Here is a 27,670-nt window from a genome sequence, read left to right as displayed (position 1 = left end):
GTGGCTTCCTCCCCACGCCTGGTTTGTGCCGGTGCTTGCCCCTTCCCCCCCCCCCCCGACAAAAGAAACCCAAGGCTTTTCCAAAAAGCGAAGCTCTTGTTATTGTCGGCGCAGCCTTCCCGGTGTTTTGAGGGGTGAGGGTTAGAGCGGTCGGTCTCCTGCGGACAACAAACTTAGGAAGTTGGATGTGTCAGATGACTCTCCTCACCACTCCTCCCTCCCCAGCCTTTTTTGTTTGTCTGCCTGGCTTCTTGCCTCGCCTGCCCGGGGTGAGCGCAGCTCGCTAGGCCCAGGCTCCCGAGACGCTTCACTTGGGGAATCTTCCTCTCTGGAAGCTGATCTGAAATAAGGGTCTGGTTCCAGACGTGGGAGCGAGGAGGGTCTTGGTGGTGACCAAAGGAGAGAGGGCTCGTCTGAAGGAATGTACTTGAAGGCTGCTCCTCCCCGGGGCTCGAGGGTTTTGTTGTTGTTTGTTGGGTTGGGTTTTCTCCCTCCCCCCCGGCCCTTTGCTGCCATTTTCATTATCATTTCCCTTTTCCGCCCCTTTTCTGGCTCTTTTGCTGCCATTTTCATTACAGTTTCCCTTTTCAGCCCCTTTTCGTGTCTCTGATGGAGAATAATGGCATGGATTTATGGCCTGCCAAGGGCTACCTTTTTGAGTAGGGAGGGGGTGATGGCCAGAGTGAATAACACCGCTGCCTTCTCCTGCTCTGACAGGTTTAGGAGCCGAGTGGGGTCTTTTTATTATTCCTATTTTCAATCCTAACACGTCCGTGTCCTTTTGTGGATGCCTCTTTGTGAACAGGGAAGGGGAGAGGTTGCTCGGCTCTCTGGAGCTGGAGGGGGGGCAGAGCTCTGTGTGTGCACGCTAATGTGTTGAACTGATGTTTAATAATCGCCTGGATGATTATGTGCTGAAACTCTGAGTCACTCATTGTTTCTCTCCTGATCACGCTCGCAACGTTGTGCAAACGCTGGGGAAGGGCCTGCAGCGGGCAGCCACGCTGCCTTCCTCCCCTCTCGGGGGGCTGCTGCCCCCCACCACGCTTGCTGAAGTTTCTTGGATGACCTGCGTACCCACAGAGTGGGGGGCACTGCCTGCACCCCACCTGCGAGCATGGCTTTGCAAGGAGGCTCTGTGTGTGTGTGTGTGTCCCGTCCCCCCCCACCCCCCCCCCCCAAAACGCCTTGGGACCCGCTCGCCAGCGGCCTGGAAGCGTGGGGATGTCCCGTAGGCCTGCCGGGAAGCTCTCGAGCTCGAGGCCAGGCCTCTCCAGGTAGCCCCCAGCCCAGGCGCCCCCATCCCCACCCCGGCTGCTGCAGGGTGCCGGAGGAGGGGGGGAATCCCATCCCCGGTTCCCCCCCAGCTTCGGGGCGAGCTGCCGGCCTTGGAGCCGTGTTTGCAGGCAAGAGGCCTCCGGCAGAGCTCGCAACTCCGCGGATTGGCTGCTCTGTTACTACCCGGAAACCGGGGCCGGGGCGGAGCGAGCCCGCAGCTGATGGGGTGCCCCAGCCAGCGTGTTTACACCCGTGGGGGGGACGCACCCCGGCACCCTGCAGCCCCCCTGGACCACGGGGCCGTTTGCCGTGGGCTGCGGTGGTTCCAGGCCGGGGTTTATTGTTCTGCTCCGGGAAGCAAGGCGGGCGCTCCAGGACGAGCTGTTCGCAGCCTCCCCTGGACGGGAGTTTATTTTGCGCTGATTTATTTTCCTCCTTTTGTGGATAGATGCTTCTGGCTGGGTTGTAGTCCCCAAGCTCTATTTTTAAGCATCGGGGTTGGAAAAGGGAAGTGTCACCCTGTTCTGTGCATGAAAGGAATTATAAATAGTGCCCAGCTTCATTTGAATCTCCCTGTTCTGACCAGTTTACAGAGCTGAAGGTTTGTAACACGCATCGGAGCTACCGGGGAGCGTAATACACGGCGCGTTGTGCTCCCTTCTAATTTTAGGCTCGTCCTGAGTCAAGGAGAATAAAGGTACAAAGCTCCTTAGTTTACCTGCAGAGTATTTTGTAATCGCAAAACTCCCCGTGTTTGCTCCGCTGAGATCAGCTGAGGCAAAGGGTAGGACACAGTTTACATTTGGGATAAATTCCTTTTTATGTTCATTATAGGCTTACACCGCACTTATCATCCTACTTGAACACCTTCCAAGAGTCGCGTTGAGCAATAGGACAGTCACGTGGCTTTGTTCGCTTTGGCCTGTCCCCAGGGGAAGAGCATGTGCGCTGGAATGTCTTGTTTTGGTAGGGTTTGGTGATGTTTTGTTGTTGTGGGGGTGTTTTTTGTTTTTTGTTTTTTAAAGGATAGACATTTCTGGAAACTTTTACGAGTCAGAACGCAAATTGTAAAATGTCACGCTACACTTCTTTCTGCTCTACTTCTGGGGCTCCGTTTTAATGAGGTTTCCAGGGATGAGGGTAATCGCGTGGTGGCATAAAGACGTGGCGACGGCCCCGTTTCAGAAGTGGGAGAGGCCCCCTCCTTCCCCCAAAGCAGTCAGAAATACTGGCACAGGTTGTGGCTTATAAATAAAATCCGGTTAAACGCGGCTCGGAACGTATAGTGCTACCTGCCGTTACGAGAACTTTAAATCCACAGATCGTTCTGCTAAAACCAAACCAACTAGAGGAAAAAAATAAATAAATCATCTTTGTTGCCTAAATGACAACTTTCAAGGGTATCATCTTGCTGCTTTTAGAGCTGAATGCGGCGTCTTTGCTGGCGGCTGGATTTTTTTCCCCCCGAAAGGACGGGCTCTTGGCTGGAACTGTAAGTTCACTCTTCCATTGTTGCCTTGTCAGTTTGATCGCGGAGGCTATTGAAGCTCGGGCTTGTCGAACAGACCTGAAAGCGCGGTGCACCTGCTTAATCATATAATTGCGATGGTCATTGAGATGAAACTGTAGAATATGAATTTGGTTAAGACAGCTTGGAGCAGAGTGCCTGTTCTAGCTTGACATCCCGGCCCTATTTAAAATAAGAAAAATAAAGCTTTTGTATCGCTCTGTGTTTGGGTAGTTTTAACTATTTCTTCGTCTCGTTCCCCAAACTTGGAGCGGTGATTTTGGTGTTCTGAATAGAATGGCAGTCGTCTTTAGGATTATGCTTATGGTACCCAGTTCTTAAGACTAAACTGGCATTAGATTACTAACTGCTGATTAAACAAATCGTGGAAGCTGTTTCTTTGTAGTAACAGTTTTAAAAAAAAAAAAAGTGCAGGCAGGATTTCAGTAAAACAAGTGGCTTGCCTTGTAAAATGGTGTCCCTGCTCTCCTTTCTGCTGCTGTGTCTAGAAGGGCGTGCTTGATATTTCTTCTGTCTTTTCTAAGAAGCTATACTGTGGTCCAGGCAGGCTTGGATTTGTAGTAGGTGATTGTTTTTAAGTGTCATCACGGCTATCTTACAATCCCAGCAAGCTTTTGGAAACGCGTCTCGCTGAGTGCACTCCCATGTGTTCAACATTTCTTAGCAGCAGCAGCCAATAACGTTAGCTTCGAGCATGGCTGTGAATCTTGCAAACCCTGTTAAAGTCTTAATATGTAGGATTAAGCAGAAGATGCCCCCTGATGAGGCTCTGCATTGTTCCATTTGCCAGGGAAATATTACATTTAATCTTCATGTAAGTACAGCTTGCGTTTTGTCTTGGCTCTGGTTATCGCTGTGCACTAGCATTAAAATTATGTTCTTTTTTTAAAACCGTAAAAAAAAAAAAAATCTCATTAAAAGCTTGTAAGCAAAGCCTTGAGATTGCTGGACGCTTGCTTTGTTGATACCTGAGTGGCAAGCACGAGGAGTTGCCCCGTGTTGCGCTGCTGCCTTCCTCTCTTGAGCTCATGGAAAGCAGAGGTGTGCTCTGTCAGTGTTTTCTTTGGTTTTGGAAGAACATCAATTAATCGCTCCTTCAAATACGTGCTTAATTGCTGTCTTACCTTGTGCCTACCTGTTGTACCTGGAGCAGGTTGAGCAGACTGTTAAGCTGGAAGCCGAGGGTGTAAATCCTGCAAGGTGCTGAGTGCCTCCTTCGGAGGCTTGGGCACGCACGGAGCTCACACCTTGCCGCTGGATCGCTCTGGGAGAAGGTGGTGGCAGCTTGCTCCTTGGAGGCTCCAGGTTTGCTGCCTCCGCGCGAACACCGGCAGCGAGGGGGAGATGCCCGAGGACAACGGGGGCTGCCTGAGGGCAGAGGTGGTGGTTGGCAATCCTGCCCCCCTCCCGAAGGGGCAACTCGCTGGCTGCACAGGCTTTCACTTCTTGGGCAGGATCCCGTTCCTGGAGCCCTCTGCCCTTCCCTGTCCTGTATCCTGTTGCAAGCAAAAAGCAAAGGAGTGCTTAAATTAAGAGTCCTGATAGAGTTTTCTCCCTGATTGTTTTCTTATGTTTTTTCTTCAAGTGAGGTAAAGCAGCAGGAATTGGGCTGTTAGGAAGGGAAGGGTGCATCTGAAACCACCCCAGTGCAGAGCGATTGCTGGTGGCAGTATAACTTAATGTTCTCGGCACCTGTTGGTACTTGGTGCCCTTCTTAAACCATGATTTAATTGGAGTCATAACCAGGATAAACACATAACAGGTTGTTGTTAAGGCAGGAAAGTGCCCACAGTTAAAGCGACAGGCTCCCGTACGGAGTGGGTTCCCGGCCAAATAGCTATCTGTTTTACTGTCTGCTTAAATTAGAGGTGATGCGGTGCTGAGGGAGAGGTGTCTGAATTTTCTGCTTTGCTCTCCTGCCATTCTGGATGTTATTCTGGCAGCAAAAATGAGAGATTGCTGAATAACATTTTTTTTTAATATTGAATGTGAATTATATATGTGGGGGGGTGTATAGGAGTTCAGCGTTTCATTGTGTGTCTTACTGTGTGCATTCAGCTTCCCTCCTTTCACTCTCTCCATTTCCCTGTGGATTTTGTCCATGTATTTCTGGAATAATGAACATAGAGCGTTGCTCTTTGTTTTTCTTCACCAAAATAGAGCTCGCGTGACTGAAGAATCATACGACCTTGCCATCTCTAGTTTCTACTAGGTCATGCAGCCTGTGTGCCGGTTGCCTGTCGATTCTAGCAGGGAGCTTGCGGACAAACTGCCCTCGCCGTTAGAAAACACCCCGTGTTCTACCTTCTACCAGGGAAATGGTCAGTTAGTTTTATTGCTGGCAGAACGATGTGGTTCTCACTTCCCACCCCCCAATTTTTTTATACCTTTTTTCCACCTTCTTGGGATGTTCAGAATCGTTTGTTCCTTGACGCTGATACGCTTTGAATACTGGTCAGCCATTGTAGAGAAGTACAAGCCCTCGCTTACTCATCACTAAGGCAATCTCTGCTTAGTCTTTGCCAGGCTCTTCCCTCTCCTGTCGCCGCTCAGTCCCTTCGGCCTTATGACCACTCACCTCTAAATGCTATCTCCTCATCTTCGGTCTCCGTCTTCTTCCAGTTCCTCAGCTGCTCTGATAATGATCTGTCTGAGATTGAGGGTGGATTTAGTCTCTTGGAAAAAGGTGATTTCACTGCCTCTTGGGCTTGTGTAGCCATTAACGATTCTCTGCAAACTGGGGCTGGTACTGGATTGAGAACTAAGATACTATTTTTTTGTTACCGTTGCAGCTTCCAAGAGCTGTCCTCTAGTCTTAAATCATTTGACTTATTCCCTGGAGCAAATTGATTCAGCCTTCCAAGAGAAGCCAAATCACTCGCAGTCCATTTTCTTGGCATTAGGTGTTTCAAATCAGGTAGAGGGGTGGATCTGCGTGTATCGTTTTTAAACTGAGGTGGTGGTGGTCTGTCGCCTCTAATCCCTTTTAAACTGTGAATTACAGAGCATGCCTGTATATTCTGCATGATCCACATACAGGAAAGCGCAGGAGGTGGTGTAGATTTCCAGATATTACTGACTCAGTGTGAGGAAGGGATAGCCATTTTCGATCGCTTTCACAGGGTCAAATGCTGCTTTCCAGAAATGATTGCATTTCGCTGGTGCGTGCTTTCCTTGGACTGAATGCTAGAAGAAAGAAGCATAAGATATTTTCTTTGAGATTGTACAAACAGAGTGTCTGGGTGGATTATTCTGAAACGTTTTGCACTATCTGGCTGTAGCTGGCTTTAATTTTTTTTTGTGATACTCCCTTAAAAATGAATGTTTTAAATTTGTTTTAATGTTTTTGTTAGGAAAAGTCTGCATTTATGACACTTGCTGCCCTTTAGGGGAGCTTAACCCTGGAGGCATTTGTCATCCCCTGTGAAAGGTTGAGGTTAAAAGCTGACAGTTGATTGTTAGCTAAATTTTGCATTATTTCCAAATTCCAGTGGGCTTTTCACCTGGCCTTGGGCGCTCTCTCCTGCGAGAGCAGTGGTGGGGGACTTAGCGTGTAAATTATAGATGTGCAAATCATTGCTGCCTTCCCGACTGCCTGGGTACTCTCCGTGTAACAGCTGATTGTTTCTAGTCAGCCGTCTGTGGACCTTTTATAATGACTGTATTGGGACAGACTATATCCAAACGGAGGTGAACAAGAGGGGATGAGGTAGTGGTATGCATAATGAATGAATGGTATTGAGAGGGGATGAATAGTGTCAGGTCTGCCTGCTCCCGGCCCCTGAGCAAGGTGTGACATTGAAAGGTAAGCTTAAGCATGTTTGCACTGGAGAGACTCTGGCAGTCCGTAACGTCTGAGATTTTGACTAAAACCTGACAGGATTTAGGATAGGATCAGGTACTTACGCAGTTATCAAGCATACCCCCTGAAAAAGGTAAAAATCAGTGTGTGGTACACGCAGGCCTGCGTGTCCCTGATTAACCTCCAGCGTGGTAGAGTGATAGATGCAAAGTTGAAGAGATTGATAAATTATTAACTTAAGCACTTGGCATTTCTCGGTGGGCTGTGTTGCTTTGTTTTTTCTTGACGGTGGCAAGACCAGGCGTGCTCTGGAGCTGCGCAGCGACGCGTCGGGGCAGGGGCGAATGTCCGATGAGACACCCGTTCTTTTGCAGCAGAAAAGCTGGATGAGAACATAAACCCAGGTTGTCTGCTGAGGCAAGACCGGAGCTCAAAAATCATTTTGTTCTTAAAGCTGTCTCTAGATCTAAATGCTATTTTAAAACCGTGCTGTGAAGCTGCAGTTTAGTTCTTGATCGCCATTGTGGACGTGGTTGAAGAGTTAAAACTCATCTTGGTTTTAGGGGCAAATGAAGCTGCTCCTTTAAGTCTTGCTCAGTCAACTGTAAATGGTTTGAAGCCAGATCTTTTTTTTTTTTTTTTTTTTTAATTTTGAAAAGAACCAGGTTTGGTTTTTAAATGCATTTGGAGAGGGGGGCTGTTGGCTTTTCTTAAACCAGTATCAGCCTTGGGAGAGCTGCACTGAGAGGATCCCGGTGCTTTTGAAACCTGAAGGAAGAGAACATGGCGTGGAGTTGGTGATGGATGCAATCCCAAAATTGCTCTCGTGTCCTGGCTGTTTCCAAGCTGGTTTGTTTGGGGAAGTCCTCTTTTTTTCTTTTTTCTCTTCTTTCTTTCTGTACTTTTTTTTTCTCTTTAGGGGTGGGGAGAGGTTTCTCCCTGGTGATACATTTAATCAAAGCTGGTGGAAGCTAATGCTGTCTTGCGCTCTCCTTTCTGCTGAAGGCAAATGAAACCGGTTATGTTTTTCTTCTGTCTAATACCATTAATTCAAACTCACTGACCTTCCCCCTCAAATCTTCAAAGCCGACACAGCTGAATATGAATGCGTGCAGAGTGCTGGTTTCACGTAGCAGCAAGGCAAGTTTTAAACCTCGCAATAATTGGGCTGCTTTCATGCTGAGCTCATGTTCTGCGTGAGAGATGTGTCCGTGTCAGTGGTGCTTGGGAGCAGTCCTCCGTAGCGGTGCGTTGTGATACTTCTTGAAGGTATCTGCTTCATGCTTGGCGGTGGCAGTTGCGGTTCGCTTGGGCAAGAATGGCATGTCGTGGACTGATTTCCGCAAAAGTTTCGGTGATGGCCTTGCTTTGTAATCCTCTAATTTGTATGACAGGATTGTAAAGTAAACAAGGATGAAATAAAGAAACAACCCTTCTAGGAGTGAAGCACTTATCCTGGAAATGTCAAATCTTAACTGCGATGTGACTCAGCACGGTTATACCGACTTACTCCTCGGTGCTACCGAAGCCACCTCCTCTTTTAATTTTTTTTAATTTTTTTTTTTTTTCTTTTAAGGCTTTCAGCCTGCCACTGTGTCAGTTGTGAAATCAGGGAAGCAGTGAAAATAGGAAGCTAAACAAAACCACAGCGTTTTGTTTAACAGACCTGGCATCGTAGGTAACTTAATACTCCTGGCCTAGGGGAGGAATCTGTGCATGGTTATTGGGGTAAGCTTAGATCCCAACAGGAGAATGCGGCTTTGAGAGACTGGGGGGGACGATGCTCGGTTGAAAAGTTGAGATGTCAGAAATCAGATCCTTGTAACTCAGTACCGGAGTCTGTGTTCCTTGAAAGGGAAGGTATGCGAGGAGGTGTTAACTCACCCTTCTCGTGGCTGATAGGAGCGACTGCGCCCTGCGAGTGAGCTTACGGCTAGTGCTGCTTCATGCTTTTTTAAAAATTGTGGACACCGTAATGAACTCGTGTGTTTTGTGTAAAGCTCCAAGGTCTTGGATTTAAACAGATTCTGGCTTGCTTGCAACTGCTGGGAAAGTTATAAATTAGTCATAACCCAGGTTTTTTTATTAATTCATGGTTTCTGCCATGTTTTCTTTTGTTTGATGCTGGCAGTGTGACCAGAAGGTTGCCCTGAAAAGGTAAGTTTAAATACTTGCCTTGTTTGGATCAAGAAGGAGGAGATTTCGCCAGTAAATAGCCGTGCTCTTCTAACTTTGCAGAGGGCAAAAGCAGTGCGTTTTACACGTGGAGAAGAGCCACAGCAGTAGCGGTTGGGGCGGGGGGCGGGATCTCAAAACACTAGTTGGGGTTAAGTGCAAGACTGAAGAAATATACCCCCGTGGTTTCAGCAAGTCATTTAAACTGTGAACCCTGTTTTAATTACTGGTCACTGCTTGAATTTCCGCAGCATAATATTGAGACTTGCATCTTGCCAAATGAAAACAAAAAATATTGTAAAATTGAAATGATTAGCGATAATGTTCTCATAATGTTAAGCCCTTGCATCCATGAGAAGGCACTATTTTGCGTTTAAAAGCATGCCACAAATGTGCATATGCTCTGAAAGAAAGAAGAAAATTTGCTGACCCGCTGAAATGAACTTGATGTTCAGTCCTGCAAAGCTTATTGACCGCTGGACAATTAAACCATCTGCCCATACTCTGTTGCTAAACTCAGTTTTACCGATTTAGAGTATAGATTGTTTAGGAGAGGGGTGTGTTTGATTCTCGGCGTATGTTGAAGCTAGAGGATTAGCTTCTTGCGTTAGGATTCGGAGCGATCAAATGCCAACATGGGAGCTCCTCTCCCTGAGTTGCTTTACGTCGGTTCCTGCAGACACACGTTGATTTGTGCACCTGAGGATCTGCAGTCACCCCTTTACGGTGACTTCTACTCGCTGACAATTTGTCCCTTCGCACTGACCTGCTGCAGCTTTTCAAATGTCAGTTCTCTGGAAAAAGAAAAAGTCTTTCGTCACTTCAGCGTGACGCATCAGAAGAAGAGTCAGGGTTAAGCAAAGATGATTTGCCTGTTTAGTCATAGCAAGAAATGTGTTTTGTGGGGTTATTGTCTGCATGGGGATTCTAGTGAAGGCGATTTGAGGCTGTCATGCAAAGGTGCCTCGAGAGAGCCCAGGTGCTGCTGGTGCCTCTTCTCAACGTCTCAACGTTGTGCACGTGGCTTTGGGGCCTTCCAAACTGTTCTCCTCCATTAGTTTTTCTCTGGAGTTGGTTGCGTAAGTGGGGATCGGGCATGAGAACAGCTTAAGTTATAACCAGCTAGTTTGAGTCTGAACCAGCATCTCTGTCTTGTTAGAGCCAAAAGTTTTAGTCGTCTGCTGATGAATATTGCATTTGATGTAGTTTCCTTTTTTTCGACTTCTGTTTATCTGTTTGCAAGGGCTTCCTGCTCGGTGTGGCTGGGGTGCAATGGGATTCTTCAGGGTCAGGAGTTGCATTACTGTGGTTTTTTTAAAAGAGTCTCGGAATATGTACAGCTCAGTAGCAAGTGAGTCCTTAAATTGTCCTCTGTGCCTCTTGGTGGCTTCCAAAGTCACAGGTTTCTTCGCTGCTACCTGAAGTTCAGTGTAATGAGGACACTTCAGGATATTCTGTGTGCAACTCTTTCTCGCCAGTTTTCTGCAGACTTGGAAGGCACAAGAAACGAGTCTTAAGATAAGCGAACTTCATAATCCTCTGTAGGTTTTGTTTTATTTCAAATAGCAGCTGGGGTTCTGTTGCTGAGCACCCAGGGAAAGGCTGCGCAGTCAGGTGTATGGTGCTACGATGTTGAAGGCTTTTACTCTCCTTTACAAGGCACTTCAAACAATAGAAAAGCCCCTTAATGGAAAGAGGGTCCTGAGCTGGCAGGTTATGTGCTTCTGCTACTAAGTGTGCCTTGTCACTGGTGTTTGTTTTCTCTCGCTCGTTTTCCTTAATACACAAAAATTGCAGTCAAGAGCGTGTAAAACACCAGGGCTGGGGGGGAATGTTCCCCTAATTCTTGCAAGATACAGGATGGATCAGAAGCTGAAACCGCTTGGCTCAAAGCTGTTGTATATAGGTGTGAATCGAAATGTTCCCCTAATTCTTGCAAGATACAGGATGGATCAGAAGCTGAAACCGCTTGGCTCAGTCAAAGCCGTTGTATATAGGCGTGAATCGATAGCTACTTTTCACTGTTCGGTTCTCCCGAAGTCACCCGAATGGCATCAGGACTTTGCAGCGTTCACGTTCTTCCCTTAGGAACTGAATGGAGCTGACCAGGCTGCCACCTGCGTCACAGAAACCCACATCAACTGTTTTTAGGTCATTACGAGACTGGACTAAATTTAGCATGAGAGCCAGAAGTGTGAGGCTTTGTTTCCAACCTCCTGCCCGGTCCTTATTTCTGGGTTGTCTGCTTGGGCTGTGCCCTACAACTGGTCATACGTCTGCTGAAGGCGAGGGATGGAAATCCCTGTCTGCTTTTGCTTTTTAGTCACACAGAGCAGGGACGCCACTGAGGTTTGTTTGCAAAGTTCCCGAATAACACCATATGAAGCGGAGAGGGAGTTGTAGGGAAGAGCACAGGCAGTTTGCTGAGCTAGTAATAGGATATGGAGCTTCTCACCCCGCGGGATGACGGGTTTGAGTCCTGCCTGGGTTGACAGTGGTTCCAGCTGGCCAAGAGGAGAAGCCTGTCCAGTTTTTGGTTGCCCGTGTGTCGGTTGACTGCCTCCGCAGCCCAAAAGCTGTGGATTGCTGAACTCTGGTTGCTGCCGGAGATCTGCGCTGGTTTGGGGATGGGAACAGCTCGCACTCGGAGCAAAGGGGGAAGCGCTTTTCTCATTAACCTTAAAATACCTCTCAAGTAGAAAATGTTCCCACCTCCTTTCTTTCGAGCCCCACATCTCTGCTAAAATTGTCAAGGTGGCAGAGATGAGGAAAGCGGGGGGGAAATAAGTCACTCTGACAGTACGAGGGAAAATTTTGAGGCTGCTGGGAGCAGTGTGCTGGTTCTGCAGTTCCAAGCTGTCCTTTATTTTAACTTCCTCAGTTGTTTCGGGATTCTGTTTATTTGCAGTAGCACACTGGTTAATTGGGGGTTTTCTGTGGATTAGTCATATTGTCATCCAAAATGGCTTAAAGTGTGTCAAGTCTGCTTAATTCTGATTTATTAAAGGAGGCTGTGATAAATGTGTGTCTTTGAAACTCTCGCTGGGTCTGCTGGAGGTCACCTGTAATTCAGAGCATCTGGCGGAGGTCAGTGCTAGGCTTTTTGTTCTGTAGTGGTGTAAGCTTTGGGGTTTTTTTCAGCTCATCTCTGAAGGAGGAGATACTTCAAACTCGGTGACAAAATCCCACTTTTCAGGCAGCTGCACCTGCTAATGACTAAACTGTGTTAATTAGTTTTTAGTGCAGTTGCAGTAGTGTTCCTTTTGTCCCTTCTGTAATGGTGATCCAAACAGATGATGTCAAGGAATCTTCTGTTTCAGATGAATTTAACTAATTATAAGCAAGCACTGCCTTCACTTTCCAAAGCTCAATAATACAGTCTAAAAGCTGGGAATAGCAGTGGTCTAACAATAGCATTTATATTGATAGTGTGGCTTGTATTACGGTGATGTATGCAAAACTCGATTACAAAGTTCAGTTTTAAATTGGCTGCTTTTTTTTGATCTGCGTAACAAACTTCAGGTATTGTTATTCCTGCAGGAAACCTTGAGGCGAGTGCTTTTCCTGCAGCTATCAGAAATATGTGGACGTAAATTGGGATGGCTGATTTGTAAAACTCCCCTGGGCTCTGTCTTCAGATAACTGATGTGCCTCTCGTTAGGGAGTTGAGAGGGAAGGGGGATAATTAAGCCTGAGCAGATGTGCTAGAACGAGCTCTTGGATCAGAAGCAAAAGGGCTGGGTGATGAGGCTGGAGCTCCTAACTCCAGCTCCAGCAGGTGCAAACTCGCTCCTCTGTCCTAGTCCCCCTCTCCAAGTGGATTTGGTGCTTCTGCTGGGTAGGAGGCTTTGCTTCGAAGAGCTTTAAAATGGCCAGCTGTGAGAGCACCTTCCAAACCCTTCCAGGGAAACTTCCCAGTCTCTTTCCAGCCCTTCCATCTGTACGGCTCAGAGGTGGTTTCGGAGGAAACTGCCTGGCCACAGCGATGAGGACTATGTGTTCCTGTGCTTTGGCAATACCCTCTGCTGTTCTGCTGGTCATGTTACAAAAAAAACCCTACCTTTTTTCCCTTCCTCCGATTGTGGTGGTGTCACTTGTGCCAGAGCGGCTTTAATGAGCCCCTGTCTTCCTGTGAGGTGCTGAGATAGGACATTTGTGTGCAGAGGCTTAGTCACATAGCTAGAGAAAGCCGCAGCGCTTGAGAAATAGCCTGGACGACTTGCTTTTGCTTCTGGTGCAGCTGCTGAACGAAGGCCTGGTCTTCAAAGCTTGGAAACTGTAAAAAAAAAAAAAGTATTTGACATGACTGAATGCAGCGTGGTGGGTGTCCCAGGGTGAGGGCACCCTGCGTTCTGGGCACCGGTGCCACCCCGGCTCTGCCTCGCCACGGTTTTGTTGATGGCTGGCGAGCTCGGGCCTGCTGGTGCATTCACATCTACAAACAAAGCCCCAAACGCTTTGTTAGGCTCCTTCCTTGGCAACCTTTCTGCCGCGTCCCTAAAGCTTGCCTTTCCGTTGCACAAGGAAGCTCGTGTGGGGATCATTGTTAGTCTCCAAGTATGGCTCTTTCATGTCTTCCTCTCAAACACAATGTATCTTTATACCTTAAACTTCAGGAAAATCCTGTACAGTTAATCCTTTGGGAAAGGCCAAAAACCCCTCGGAAGCGCTCGAGACTTTTAAAAATACTTGTTAGCAGGCGAGTATTTAACTTCTTGGTGCAAAAGCCAATGGTGGGAACTGGATGCAAGAGGAATTGCTGAGACTAACGGGAGCACTGGCCTGATTTCTTAAATTTCCAGGGCTGATAAAGAAGTGAACTTTTTACAGATGGTTTGGTGATTAACTGACAAAGCCGTGCCATGTTTGCGGTTAGAGTTAGTGGCTTGATGGATGGGAAACAGCACGTATCGACCCTCTACCTAACCTTGGAAACGTGTGTCTGTCGGTATTTTCTCGAGACTGATAGGTACAGCGGAAGCCGACCTGACTTGGAGTAGGTAGAGAGCTGAGTGATAGACCCATCTTTATAAACGGCCTTTAAATACAGATGGCCAAATGGACTGAACAAAATAAAGCTGAGGCAAAACCACTTGCCTTGTGCATCTTGTCTGTTTGCAGCCAGCACTGGGACATTGGATCTGTTTATGGGATCTACTGAGGAAGCACTGAATAGACTACAGTGCGCCATTGCTCTCATTACGTAGTAAGAATAAAGGGGATAATTGATTTAATAGCGATGACAATGGCATATTGGATTGTTGTAGGTATTTGTGTACAAAACTGTGGCACGCAGGAAGCTCCTACAGCTTTTCTTTTAGCAAAACTGAACTGCAGTTTCCTGGTACGTGGGACTGTTTGGTGTTTTCACTTTATATTGTAGGTGACCTAGAAAGAAGGAAAACAACGTCTATAAGCTTCGGCTGCTGTGCGTAACCAAGGTCTGAAAGGTGCTTGTTCCTAAATCACTTTTTTTTTTCTGCTTTGGTTTGAGAGAAAACAGTGTATGGTCTGTGTTGGAAACTGCGGTCATGGTTGTCATAACTTCACCAGTTCTGTGATTCAGCTATGGAGTCATCTCTCTCTATATCCTTCAGGTCATTTGTTTGGGTCTAAAAAAACCAAACAACATTGCATGTAAAATCCTGTCTGAGCTGTTCCTTTACAACATGGCCAATGGCCTCCTGGCCTGTATCAGAAATAGTGTGGCCAGCAGGAGTAGGGAAGGGATCGTGCCCCTGTACTCGGCACTGGTGAGGCCGCACCTCGAATACTGTGTTCAGTTTTGGGCCCCTCACTCCAAGAAGGACGTCGAGGTGCTGGAGCGTGTCCAGAGAAGGGCAACGAGGCTGGTGAGGGGTCTGGAGCACAAGTCTGATGAGGAGCGGCTGAGGGAACTGGGGTTGTTTAGCCTGGAGAAAAGGAGGCTGAGGGGAGACCTCATCGCTCTCTACAACTCCCTGACAGGAGGTTGTAGCGAGGTGGGGGTCGGTCTCTTCTCCCAAGTAACAAGCGATAGGACGAGAGGAAACGGCCTCAAGTTGTGCCAGGGGAGGTTTAGATTGGACATGCGGAAAAATGTCTTTACTGAAAGAGTGGTTAAAGATTGGAAGAGGCTGCCCAGGGGAGTGGTGGAGTCCCCATCCCTGGAGGTATTTAAAAGATGTGTAGATGCGGCGCTGAGGGACATGGTTTAGTGGGCCTGGTGGTGTTGGGTCAACGGTTGGACTCGATCTTAGAGGTTTCTTCCAACCTTAATGATTCTATGATTCTAACATCGCTCCTGAGATACCTTTTAACAAAACTGAGGAGGGGAATAGCGAATCTGATCCCTCCAGACGTTCTGTCAGGACTTCTTGCTGTAGCACAGAGAAGAGGACAAATCTGATCCTCATGGTTTTGCAAGCGGTCTGCAAAAGGCATACTGCCCTTAGGCTCCCCATCGCCATTTTCAGATGTGCCCTTACAAGGTGTGGGTGCTGTATCAACAGACTTGTTAATGGACGTATCAGTGTAAGCCCCTTTGCATCGGCAAGAGGTAGACAGCCCCAAGGGCGACGTTCATCCTGATGATTTTCTGCCTGCTAGCAAGCCAGTCTGTGAGTTGTCTGCTGAACCCGAGAATCAGCAGAAGAGCAGAATTTAACTTGTTCTTGAAAAAACGTATTTCTAATAAAGTGGTTTGAAAGGAACAGAAATCCCCAGGTGCCTCGGGGTATGACCCACCCTGAAACAAACACCTGTATCTGGTAGAGCATCATGTGTTACTTCAAATTGGGCTGTTACGGGTGGTGGGAAATCTGGATTGAAGCCACACAATGACTTTTCCCCTGTGTTACTTGAGGTCAAGGGAATTGTTCTAATCTCTAGCTTAATTTTCAAATTTAGTTTGCTTTTGTTTTCTACACCCATGTTATAGAAATACCAGTGGCTTGTGAGATTTGTTTTAAAGCTCATTTCTTTGAGGACTGGCAAGATCACAACCCTCCTCCAGGAAGGCTCAGAAATGTTGGTGCCTCTGGCTCAAGTAGCAAAGTATTGTGTAACAAACAAATATCAGTTGTGCACTGTTCTTCAGAGGGAGAAATAGTTTCCAAAATGTCTTTGAGAGACCTTACTGCCATTCTGGTTGGTACAGAAAACACCCAGATGGGTGGCAGTTCACTACTAGGATTTTTGATATTAAGCACGCAAGCTCTTAATTGTTGTTGAATGCTTAAAGTTGAAGAAGCTTCGTGAGGACCAGTGCTGCTTAATTTTCACTGGCACTGTCCGCTTCAATGCTTGCTCTGGGCTCCGAGTCTTATTTACAGTTTGAGCACAGCTTGCTCTAGCTGGCATTTTAAATACTGGTTGCTGTCTGAATTCTGAAGACTACAGTTTACAAAATCCTTTAAAAAAAAAAAACAAAACCCAGTGCAGGTGTGACCTCAGTGAGCAAGAAATACATCATTAAGTATTTCCATGCATTCTCGCATCTGCTGCTGTGGGGTTGGAAGGAACTCTGCAAAACAACGCTATGCTGTAGATAGCTCAGTATCCTTGGTGTAAGAGGTGCTTACGGAGCAGCTCTGTCTCTTGTTTCTGCTCTGATGTTTCAGATACTCTGCTCCAGCTGTCGGCTACGTTAGGTTTATAGCAAAGGTCAGCAAAGCAAGCCTCTTCTATAGATCCGGTTTTAAAGCAAGCGGAGGCAATACATCTAAGTAGGTGCCCCACAGCTATCTTTCCAGTCACGTTGCCAAACCCTTTTGTACTTGTTAGAAAGGCAGCCCGAGCAACTTAACCGTCTTGCTCTCATCGCATATGCTTATCACATGGACCGGTTCTTGGTGTGTTGCCAGGGTCTTTGCGCTAAACCAGCACTTCCTGGTGAGTCTCACCTCTGTTGTGCCTGTACACACACACAAAAAGGAAAAAATCCCACTGAATTATGTTCTTGGCAGGCCATGGAGAGCTATTGTGATGTGTTATCCTGATTCCAAGGGAGCGGGATCCTAGACAGGACTTTAAATGTGTTTCCTCCCGCCTCGATGTTTTAATAGTTCAAGCTTGAGTTTTTTTGTGCGAAGCCTCTTTTAGAGAGGACTTCAGGATTTTTGTTGAGGAGACATCCTGGTGTGAAGTGTTTATTAAAACAATTCTCAGGATTCCCATATTTAACACTCTCTCAATTCAGTGTTATGATGTAGCTCAAGCCGAGGCAGCGTATCACTCACCCCTCGGTGAGTCTCTGTGGCCCAATTCAGCATCCCTTGCAGGCAAGAGAAGATCCTGGTAAAGGGGAGCAAAGAGGATGGGGACTCTGGTTCCAGAACAGGTAACTGCTCTGTGCCAAAGCATCTTAAAATTAAGCTCGTGTTCAACAGAATATAACTCTGAATTTACCAGAATGAAAATATTTGCTTTGACACTTTCTCCTTTCCCCATTAAACTCTTTATCTTGTTTAAAATCGAGAACTTGAGATACTTCTAGATTTTTTCCTAAATAAAACTCTTGCCAAAGCTCAGCTGCTGACCTCCTCTGCATCTGTCTGACTGCAAACATGTCATGTCCCAAGGGCTTTACAGCCTGAGGAGGTGGTTGGTTGTACGTTTGGGGTTTTATGTCGCTGTTGCTGAGGTGGCTTGACACGCTTGCAGTTTCTAAATGACTGTGTAGGTTTCTTGGAGTAAAAAAGCATTTCAGTAAAGTCTACAGAAACCTAAACCAAACTTCACTTGAGGGAAAAGGCCACATCTTAAAATAATACGTGTCTTCGGGAAGTCTAAATTAGTGAAGTATTCCAACTGTGCAAACACGTGAAAAGCATTTTGCTTTTCACAGAGCTGGTACATTCTTGTAAAACGTGTGATAGGGCACAGCCCCCAAAACGCAGTTAAATCTTAGGCTTGGTGTCAGGTCTAGCACACATTTGGGGTCACGCTCTCAATTCTGTGGTTTTATGACCACGGTTTCTCTTTCAGAAGTGTTTTGGCACTTCTTGAATCCTCACAAAGAGGAAATCAACTGTACCCAATGCAACTGGAAAAAGAAATTATTGTATTTTCTCCTTCTGATATTTCACTTAAAACTTGAAATTTTTTGCTTGTTTGAGAAGTTTATTATTCGTACATTAAATACTCCGTTCCCACCAGTATGTACAATCACCATGGTAACAAACTTCTCTTGGTGGAAGCTGTAGCAATGCAAATATTATATCTAGTGGTTTAGCTTAGAGACAGATGTATGGCCATGTAAACTACTACTGCTGTTGTCTTCGATGCTTCTGGATCCGACTCTGGTTTCCCCCGTGACTGACTCTGAATGTCAGCGTAGTGAATTCTGCGGCTTCTGGCTCGGTGGCTGGCTGAGAGCGCGAGGTTCCCGATTATTTCCACCTTGGTCACGCCAGGTGAGCAGCTTGTATTGAACTCTTCTGGGAGGCTCGAGCGTCGGGTCACAGGAGACCAGCGCAGTCGTATCGTGGGGACCTTTTCGCCTCTCCCGTTATCCCAGAGAATCCCAGGGCCTTATGCTCCTGTGTCATGGCTCTGTACGTTGTCTTCCTTGCTAGTCCTTTCCGGTAGGATGCCTTCCTCAAACTATGCAGTCATCTCCAGCTGGGATCCATTTAAGGAGTTTGCTAACTGACAGTGGCTTATCATTACAGACTAATTGCACTTAAATTCTCTTGGTTTCTAGTGTGTCCTCTTTTACTGAGATTCAAAGAAATCTTGTGCTTGTGGAGGCAGTGCTGTGTTGCGTTATGGTCATGCACGGGAACACCAGTTAAACTGTATAGATCACAACTTCATTCCGACTCCCTTTCATCAAGTCCAGTCTCTTCCTTTCATGTTTAAAAATCTTGTGTGCCAGCTTCTTCTCAACTTGACTAATGCGTCTCCCTGCCTTTCTTGAGCAGCACCTCAGCAGCCCTTGCGTAGGCCACAGTTTTAGGTGGTTTCAAGCCATTTCTGTCCAACGTGCTGCTCCTGGGACTGACAGCACCACGCGTAGCACCGCAACAGTCATCTCGCAAGCAAAGCTCCGCTGCAATGCAAATCAGAAGGTGCCACCCTGGGCCTATACATGTTCTCATCCTGAATCGCGCTTGGCTAACGACACCTAGTAAAACAAGGGCCTGATGCTTGTACATGTTGTGTTCTTTCTTGTCTGTAAATGCAAATGAATTGCACAGTAATCAGCACCGCAAAACTGGAGTTTGGCTATGGCGCTCGTTATCTCCTGTCAAAATGACACTGATTGTGTTCCCGTCTAATCTGATTGTGAAGGAGCTCTTGGTGCCACCGCTGCAATTAAATGTTGACCCATCCAGTGGAAGCTTGAGAACACAGTTTTAAATAAGTTTATTCCAATCTGTTTTCTCTACGGCAAAAAAACGTGTATCTGTCTGCTATCTCTTTTTCTAAACAAGTTGAAACTTTTCAAGGGAACAGCACAGAATTGGGGAGGGCAATGAATTAATTTGTTTTCTGAAGGAAAAGGGCAGTATTATTCAGTCCAGCATGGTGTGAGATGTACCTTGATGTCTTCTTGTGGTGGTTCCCTCCACTTCTGGTGAGGAAAGACCAGGTTTGAAGCCTGGAGTATCCTCTCTGTAGGAAAAATGCTGACTTGGTTTCTAATTGGTTCGTAGCAGGCAACTCGTATGCAAAGTGTCTTCTGGGGAAAGCTGGCTTTTCCTTCTACCTTTTTCTTATTACTCCAGTTTCTTGGCACAAAGTTTAGTGGAGAGCGGCCAGATGTAAATCATCAAGAGCTCCAAAGAAAGCAAGCCAGACCGGAGGGCTTGCTGGAGCAGCAGTTCCTTCTCCCCAAAATCCCGATCACACTCGCGAGGTACCTTTCAGTACACATGGCTGCGCTTGGGAAGTGCCTTTTGATGGGGTTGCTGGTGACTGGGGTGTTTATCTTGGGGAAATTTGCCGCCCTTGATGTGAAATTGTGAAGGGTGTGAGCAGAATAATTTAAGAATGCTCTTTCTTGTGTGATTTATCATCTCAGTCGGTTAAAATCTGGTAGAGAAGCAGGAGTAAGGATTTTTTTTTTAAAGCAAAATTGCATTTGTAACAAGAAAACACTTGTGTGCAATAAAACAAAAACTCAGCAACCAAGTGCAGGTTGCTGTTCAGTTATTCATTCGCTATTCCCTCGCTTCCAGAGCATTTTTGGCCGCAATCATAAGCGGCCACCCTCTTGCAACGAGTGAAACCATCTCTGTGTAATGCTGTATCCGCTTCACTTGTCGCAGCGGTAAGGATGGTGAAGGGATGGGAAAACTGGTTGCCTTCAGAGCTTGCCATGACTGCCCGCGAGTGACTTGCTGTCTTTCTTTACGCTGTAGGATTTAAGTGAGTGTTGTGTCTTTCAAAGCTGTGGTGTTCCTTGGGAATCCCAGTTCAGACGAAGGAAGACTGAGGTTTGCCCCGGGTATGTGAAGATAAACTGCGGATTGCCCCAGTGGTGTCTTCCCTTCTTGGGGCTGGTGCAGGCCATAGGGCTGTGGGTACCGACACCAGAAATGGTGCAACACAACATCCGTAGCAAATAGCGAACCTGTTTCTGGTGCTAGAAAACCCATTTGCTGGAAGCTGGAAACTGTGAGTGGTGCCCTGTGGCGACAAGACTAACTAGCTTGGGGGAAAACCAATGGATTTTAATAATCTGAATGAGTTTAGCCTGGAGTTCTCAAGAAGTTTGCAACAAACAGGGTGAATAAAAAGTCCTGCCTCTTGCTGCTCGAAGAAATTACAAGAGCTTTTTTTTTCTTTATAGCCTTTTTCGCTTCTAAGTGTCCTTTCTTTCTGGTGTGCTGCAGGGATAGACAGAGAAGTGTGAAGAAAGTTAAATGTGAGTAAAGGGCAGGGACTTTTACTTGGGGAAAATAAGAATAAATATTCCTGATGCTCAAAGCATCAAAGTCCTGGTGCCGGCTGTGGTTTCACGTGTGCAACTGGCACCTCGGGTAACTCGTATCAGTTTAGAGGAGGCACGGCAGCCTATGACGGCTTGGAGGCAGGGAGGTGACTGAGCTGAACTTGCCCTTTTGCTGCCCACGCGTCAGTGTAACCGGTAACGCTGCTAAATCATAGGGCTCCCTACAGATAACTGCAGGTTGTGTAAGTGCTTCTTAGAGTGGAACTCATTCACCTTTGTAAGAAAATAAACATGAATAACCATCAGTCCCAATATTAGAGGCTATTTATGTTGCAAAATTCTGCTTGCAAATACTTCGGAAGAATTCACACCTCTGATACCTCGAACAAGCACAGTGATGCTTTCTGTACCACAAGCAGCTGGAGCGGCTGCACTTAGATCGCATGGGTGGTGTAGCGGCACTCACTGCCTGCAAAGCTTTTCATGAAGGAAAAAAATCAGCTGTATTAATCTTATTTTTAAAACACCCTTTGTCACAAAATATGCAGATGGTGAGTTATTTCCTCAAAGATAGGTTCTCAGCTGCTTAGACAGCAGAGCTGGATGATTTCTGTTTGTGTTTTTTTTTTTTTAAATATACACAGATGTGGTCTTACCATTTTCCCTCAAATTCAGAATGTCTTCTCTGGTGAGGTCCTTCACCTGGAAGGATAGCTGTAGACAAGTCTCCATAAGTAAGAGAAGACGTGGCAGAGATCCTTAGAAGGCAGGAACTTGCTTTCTGGTAATGACCGTCGACCTATCTGCAACTTGTATTGAGATGCATGTAGATAAATATACAACTTTATCTTTCCCTGGGGCATTCCAGCTTTCTGCTTTGTCTGCTGCTTTGGGGCAGGGTGCTCATGGCTACCTGTGTCACTAGGCTTGTGAAAATACCTTCAGTGAAATATTTTTAGCTGGAAAACTGAGTTGCCCAAGCTTATAACTTATGTTAATTTTAAAGAAACTTAATGAAGGGATCTTTTTCTTTAAGGCTAAATGTTTGCCAGGAAAAAAACCACTCAACCCTGCAAACGGACTAGCCATCTGTTGGCCATGATGTTCATCTGGGATTTTGGGAGATCTGGGTGTGAAGTTGAATCCCAACAAATTTTTTTTTATTACTGCAGGGGAGATCCAGCCCTACAGTGGTGGGTGGTCCCGCACAAGGATGAGGGAATGGGAACTCGACCCTGGAACAGGCAAATCCACAGTGGCCAGTCTATTTCTGACTGATGGTTGGGCAGTCTCTCTCCAGATTTGAAAGGTTTTGTGTGTTTTTTGTCCCAACGCAGAATAGTCAAAATGCTTTAAATCCCTTTTCATTCTGACCGAAGAAACAATTTCCTACGAGCTCAACCCTGAACAATAGAGCCTTGATCTTGATAGGGGGCTCTGGATGTTACTGTAATGCTAATACATGGTGCAGTTGGCCTTTGCGCTTCTGGCACATTTCAGGCACTATATAGGGAGTCTGTAATCAGCTGCAGAAAAATTCCCTTCTGTCTCTCTCCTAGCAACCCCTTCTGAACTGATATTTGAAAATAAGCTTGCTTTCTATATCATCGTCTAAATATTACCGACACTGTCATTAAAATTCTCTTAATAGTTTTGGGACTAAGATAATTTATCTTCAGGTCCTCAGGACTCCCTTCTAGTTTCTGTGGTCTTAAGGTAAAGCTTTTGAACTTCTTATCCGTTAGAAACCTGACTTGTATCCAGATCTTGCTCTTTTCTCTTGACTTTTACACTGTATTTGACACAAAGTCAAATTAGGATACTGAGATGATAAAGAGATAAAAGCAGCAAGGCCATAAGTCACCTAGACTAGTAGGAGCAACCCGAGAGTCTTGAAAGGGATTTGGTTGTATTTTTGTTAAACATTTTACTGCGTGTGATGTGTTAGAGGCTGGTTTTGTAGCTCTGTAATCTTGACCCTGTATACACACGGTGTGGCCGTGTGCCCTGCTGTGGAAACAAGGCAGACTGCTTGTACCAGTATGAACCACTGGATTGCCACTAGAATTGAGAACGTTAAAGGCTTTATCCATTACCTGCTCGTTCTCTTTCTGCAAATCTGAATAATGAAGAGTGCAGTGACAGAGAGCGTGGGCACAGAAGAATTTGTCTGGACAGAGTAGACTAAAACAAGGTGAGGGGCTTGTGGTCTTCCCCATCAATGCTGACTGCGTGTTTGAAGTCCTGAGCGCTCACAGGAGCACTTTCTGCACAGATTTACATCAGTAGCCGATGAAAGAGGTGGATGAGACTCCTGGACGCGAACATAGATTTCCTGGGAGAAATGCGCGGGGGTTGCTGTGAACAGTCTGGCCACCTTAATTGTGGTGCTCCAAATTCTTGATGCTCTTTGCCTGGTTCCTGAAGCTGTACTCTGTTTCCTGAAGACCTGGAGCATTTCTCCTTCCTGGGAGCTACTTGGGCTTGCTGCAGGATTCGGCACCAGGCCCTGTCTGGCTCTGAATGCAGGAGAGGGGGTTCGTTGTGCCCTAGGCACAAGTCGGTTCCTTAAGTCTTGTGGGTCTCCAAACTGGCAACTCTTTCTTGGATCTGCGACAGCTGATTAATTGCTGGTGTGTTTGGAATGGGATTCATTTGGGATTTGGTTGCAAGACTTTTGCCTTATGGAAAAAATCTGTCTGAGCTGAGAAAATAGCTGGGTCAGAGCCTACGTTCTTTACTCGGAGATACATTGCCCTCAGCCGTGGTGGAGCTTTCTCTGGGAACCTGGTCCGGAGGGACAGTCCTCCAAACGTGTCAAGTCCCTTCTGCTGCTCCCCCATGCTTTTCCCTTGTGCTGCTAGAGGGTTCCCTCGTATGGCTTTGTGGGATGGAGAAGCCTTGAGGTCTGTCTCGGGTTCCCGATCTTCCTGGAGTCCCAGCTTGTGCAATAAATGTTTCCTGGGGATCACGTGTGCTAAGGGAATGGATCTGAAGACTTCTTGGAGATGGAAAGAGCTTGTAGGGTGTAAATGTTGTTCTTTCTGTAATTGCTCCATGCCCTTCTCCCACTAGTGCTCTCTATCATTTTGTTAGTGGGATTTCAAGGTTTCAAATTCCTGGACATCTCTACCTTTAGAGAAAACTTGGTGGAGAGGGGAAGGGGAAGGCAATTCACCTCACTTGTGTTAGAAAGTGGGAGTTCACGTGGAATTCACCTCATGCCCAGGAAAGAGGGCTTCCCCAGCTTCCTCAGTTCTGCTAATGCATTTCCAGAGACTTCCCCTGTGTTGATACAAGGGCTTTATTGCTGAAATTCACTTCATTTTCAGTCTGTCCCCAAACTCTTGTATCACGTTAATGAACAATGCGGTTATTCCCAAATGCAGCATCCACATCCCAATACATATCCCTTTCGTGAACCTAACTCACTTGCTGGTTTTTTGTAGGACTTTTAGGTCCTTGCCACAACAGGGAGAGTAATCAAATATGGCACCACATTGCTTACAATAGTGTTTTGAACTTGGGAACACTAGGACTGAGTCTGAGTGCAGAAAGCTCTGCTTTAATTTATGGTCGGTATTAACATGCGGAGCCGAAGAGCATATAAGCTGCAGCTGCTCAGGAGCTCACTCTGAAGATGAGGCTGGGAGAGCTGTTTTTTATTAAGTGGTACTTGATTTAGTCCTAAGTAAAACCATTTGTATTTAACCTGATCCGTGAAGCTGCTGTAAGTGTTAACATACTTCAGTATTAAACGTTTCACTCTGGGGCATCATCATACATGGCGGGTTTGCGTAAGAGCCCATTTTTGAACCTGGAATAGTTATCCATTAGGTGAGCGTGTGCATTTTCAAAGGACCTTAAACTCAGTTGAGCCTGTATTTAAAACTTACTGTCATGGTAGTGGGTGACGTGAAAAGATCTGGTGACAAATGTCCCTTCAGGTCTGAAGCAAGCTGCAATACTTTGGTGCTAAGGTACTCTCTGCAAACCTGAAGGGATGTAGCTTTTCCCAGAGATGCCCCTTGGCTTTCAGCAGAGAAATCGCTTGCGCTTGGGGCAGTTAGGCATCGATCTGCCCTTTGTGAGCTGCTCTTGGGTGACTGCCAGGTGCAGCAAGCTACTTGCCATTTAACTGTAGGGCAGAGCAGCTTATGCTGAACCAAGAAAACTCTTGAGCCAAAACAAACTGCTATAAACTTTTCTCCCTCCCTATGAGAATGAGAGGAAGAAGGTTATTGCATCCAAACTCTTTTGGAGCTGGCACTGTGGGAAAACTCTGTCCAATCTGGGACTCATTGTATCTGAGGAACTGTAATAAATCCTGACGGACCCCGCAGATGGGACTTGGATCTCCTGTGTACGAGTACACACGCAGACTGCTGGGATTGAATTGGCACTTCTGGATACAGGAGCCTCTCCTCATAAAGTAGTTTGTGACGCACCTTAAGCAGACTTCATGGATCGTAATGTGAGATCAGGGGTAGGTCTGAGCTGAGAATGATTTGTTCCTGGTGGTAGGTCCCAGGCAGTTATGTTCCTGGTGGGTCAGAAATACTTAAGTGAGCGTGTATGTGTGTGCCCAGGCGCACGGGTGCCTGTTTGCTCAGTGCCATGAAGGTACAAGGCGGTCTGCGTAATTGCTGCAAAGTGGAGAGCTTCCTGGGCAAATTTTGTGCCTTGAAAGCAGAAAACCTTTTGCATCAGAGTGAAAAATCTTGGTTGTAAAAGGGAACCTGGCTTCGGTTCCTCTTAGCCTGAGTGTTTCTGCCAAGCTTGCTGCTGTGATGTTAAGGATCTTTTATTAGATATTCTGTGCTGTTGCCCCCTTCTGTCAAATGGGGGCAGCCTCTGTGGTGCAGAGCTGAAGCGGTCTGAAGTTCAGGTGGGAATAAACCTTTGATTTTTCTCCTGCTCTGTTTTTTTTCTGATGCTTCCCTCATAATTCATATTAAGATTATTGATTAAAGATAATTGCTGTAGGATATTATTCACAATCCATTAATCCTGATTTATAGCAGAATTCTTCAGCAAGCTTGGGTGCCGAAACATCACCGCTAATTGTCTTAACTGAGCCTTGCTTGAAATGAAGATTTCTTGCCTTTCCGTTTGTATTCCCTTCTTCTCAAAGCGCTGGTGCTTTGATTCTTTCCTTTAAATGTTGAGAAATACAGTTGTTCTTTTCGCACTGTAACAGTGCCTCATAATCTCGCCCTTCTGCCATCTCTCTGAAGACGCAGAGTTTTTTGGTCTTGCAATTCAAATTAACATGAGATTGCCGTAATTTGCATCATAGCTGTGGGAGGCCGTCTGACAGCGCTGAAGGCAGCCAAGGAGAATTGAATTCATCAGCTCTCACATTTGTCAGAGCAGGGACTGGGATGAGTTCTGCTCCTCTAATCTGGGCAGGAGAGTAAACATTTAATGCGAGTGGTTGGCAAGGGTGACTTTCTGCTTTGTGGCTCATCTCCTGAGTGCTGGAAAGGAGAGAGGTCTCTCCGAGTCCTGGCCTCGCCTTCGAGCCTTGCCCCTGGGGTTCATGTCTGTGTGCGGCGAGGCTTTGGAGCTGTTGCTGTTTCTAGATTTTTAGCTCCTCTCCACAGCCCGAATATGTTTCCATATACGTCGCTGATAGGGACTCGGTGTTTTCTGAAATCGGAGCTTATGCTGTGCAGCAGGAGATGGAAAACACTAAGCAGCTCTGAGGGGAAAGGAGGCATCATCTCAGGATTGCTCAATGCAGGGGGAGGGATTCTTCAGTGTGTAGAATTAGCTTTTATTAACGTCATTGTGGTGGTGTGGTCACTTAGATGTGTCAAGACGCTTAAATTGCACGTTGTAGAATATTTTGAATATTTGGTTTTAAACTATTTGGTTTGACAGGCTTCTAGCAAGTTACCCGTATCTGAGTAAATGGGTTTTGTTTCCCGGACTAAATGTTTTCCTTTACTTGATGTATCAGTATTGAGAGCAAACATGAAGTCACAATCTTAGGAGGACTCAATGAATTTGTTGTGAAGTTTTATGGACCACAAGGAAGTAAGTATATGACCCAACCCTTCTATAAAAACAAACTAATGGCTCATGGTGGGGAACAGTGAAATGACACATTCTTCTGGAGTGGAAGAAGAGATGAGCAAATCTAAGTGGGGGTGAGAAATCAAAGGGTAGCAGTGTTTGAAGGCCGCTCTCTCAAGGGCGGGGAGAAATACAACTGTGAGCATTAATGCAGATGAACCACCTCCCTTGGAGCTGAGCAGAGCTGGGTACTGCCTTCGGACAGCTAAGCCCTCTGCTATGGCCTTCAGCACTGCTTTTGTTGATCCTTAGCTTTTCTAGACCTGGCTCATAAGTCATCTGAATTTTTAATCAGTCACCTGAATTTTTGCGGAGTTTGTAATTAAGGTGGGTTTTCTAGTGATTAGATCACAAGTCAGGTCTCCAGCGTGCCTTAATTTAGTAAAATCTCTAAAGGTAAGTAGATTATTCTAAAGTCTCTGTTTTGAATAAGGCTCCTGTGTCTTTGTGCCGAGATCATCTGCAGTATCAGTTAAAATCATGTATTTCTTGTTAGGCAGCACAGGAAAAAGGCTTTTACCGTAGGAGGTTTGATATGAAATCTTACCCCCTGATGGAACTAAGTATTCTTCCAAAGATGTGTTTTGCTTAATGCTGTAGTTCTATTTATTCTCTCCTGAGTTATGAAGTGTCTAATACCTCCATTTCTTTCATTGCAGCACCATATGAAGGTGGAGTATGGAAAGTTAGAGTCGACCTTCCTGATAAATACCCTTTCAAATCCCCGTCTATAGGTAACCGATAATCACTTTCAGTCAAAATCCTTTTACTGTTTATGCAGGAGAGATGTTATTGCTTGCAGCGTTGTTGCAGGTGAAGTTGCACCAACCCTCAGGGCAATCATAAGGTCTTTACTTCAACTCTGCAGAATGCTTTTACCGTAGACTTCCAGATATCACGTACCAAGCAGAGAGGAAGTTTGGTC

At 46.2% G+C, this 27,670-nt stretch overlaps 1 protein-coding gene across 2 annotated transcripts in view; it reads left to right on the top strand.

Annotated features, from left to right (window-relative positions):
- The first annotated feature begins 8,186 nt into the window (after window positions 1-8,186).
- UBE2H (ubiquitin conjugating enzyme E2 H) overlaps window positions 8,187-27,670 on the top strand; it is a 42,800-nt gene continuing 23,316 nt past the window's right edge. For both annotated transcript variants that reach the window (XM_009282660.1, XM_009282659.1), the window contains exons 1-2: window positions 8,187-8,765; window positions 27,405-27,479. The gene's annotated coding sequence lies outside the window, so the exon portion shown is untranslated. The remainder of the gene's footprint in view (window positions 8,766-27,404; window positions 27,480-27,670) is intronic.

Source organism: Aptenodytes forsteri, unplaced genomic scaffold (genome assembly GCF_000699145.1).
Source record: "Aptenodytes forsteri isolate BGI_AS27 unplaced genomic scaffold, ASM69914v1 Scaffold310, whole genome shotgun sequence".
Taxonomy (NCBI): domain Eukaryota; kingdom Metazoa; phylum Chordata; class Aves; order Sphenisciformes; family Spheniscidae; genus Aptenodytes; species Aptenodytes forsteri.
The sequence above is the reverse complement of the archived record's forward strand: the minus strand, read 5'-3'. Positions and strand labels throughout refer to the sequence as shown.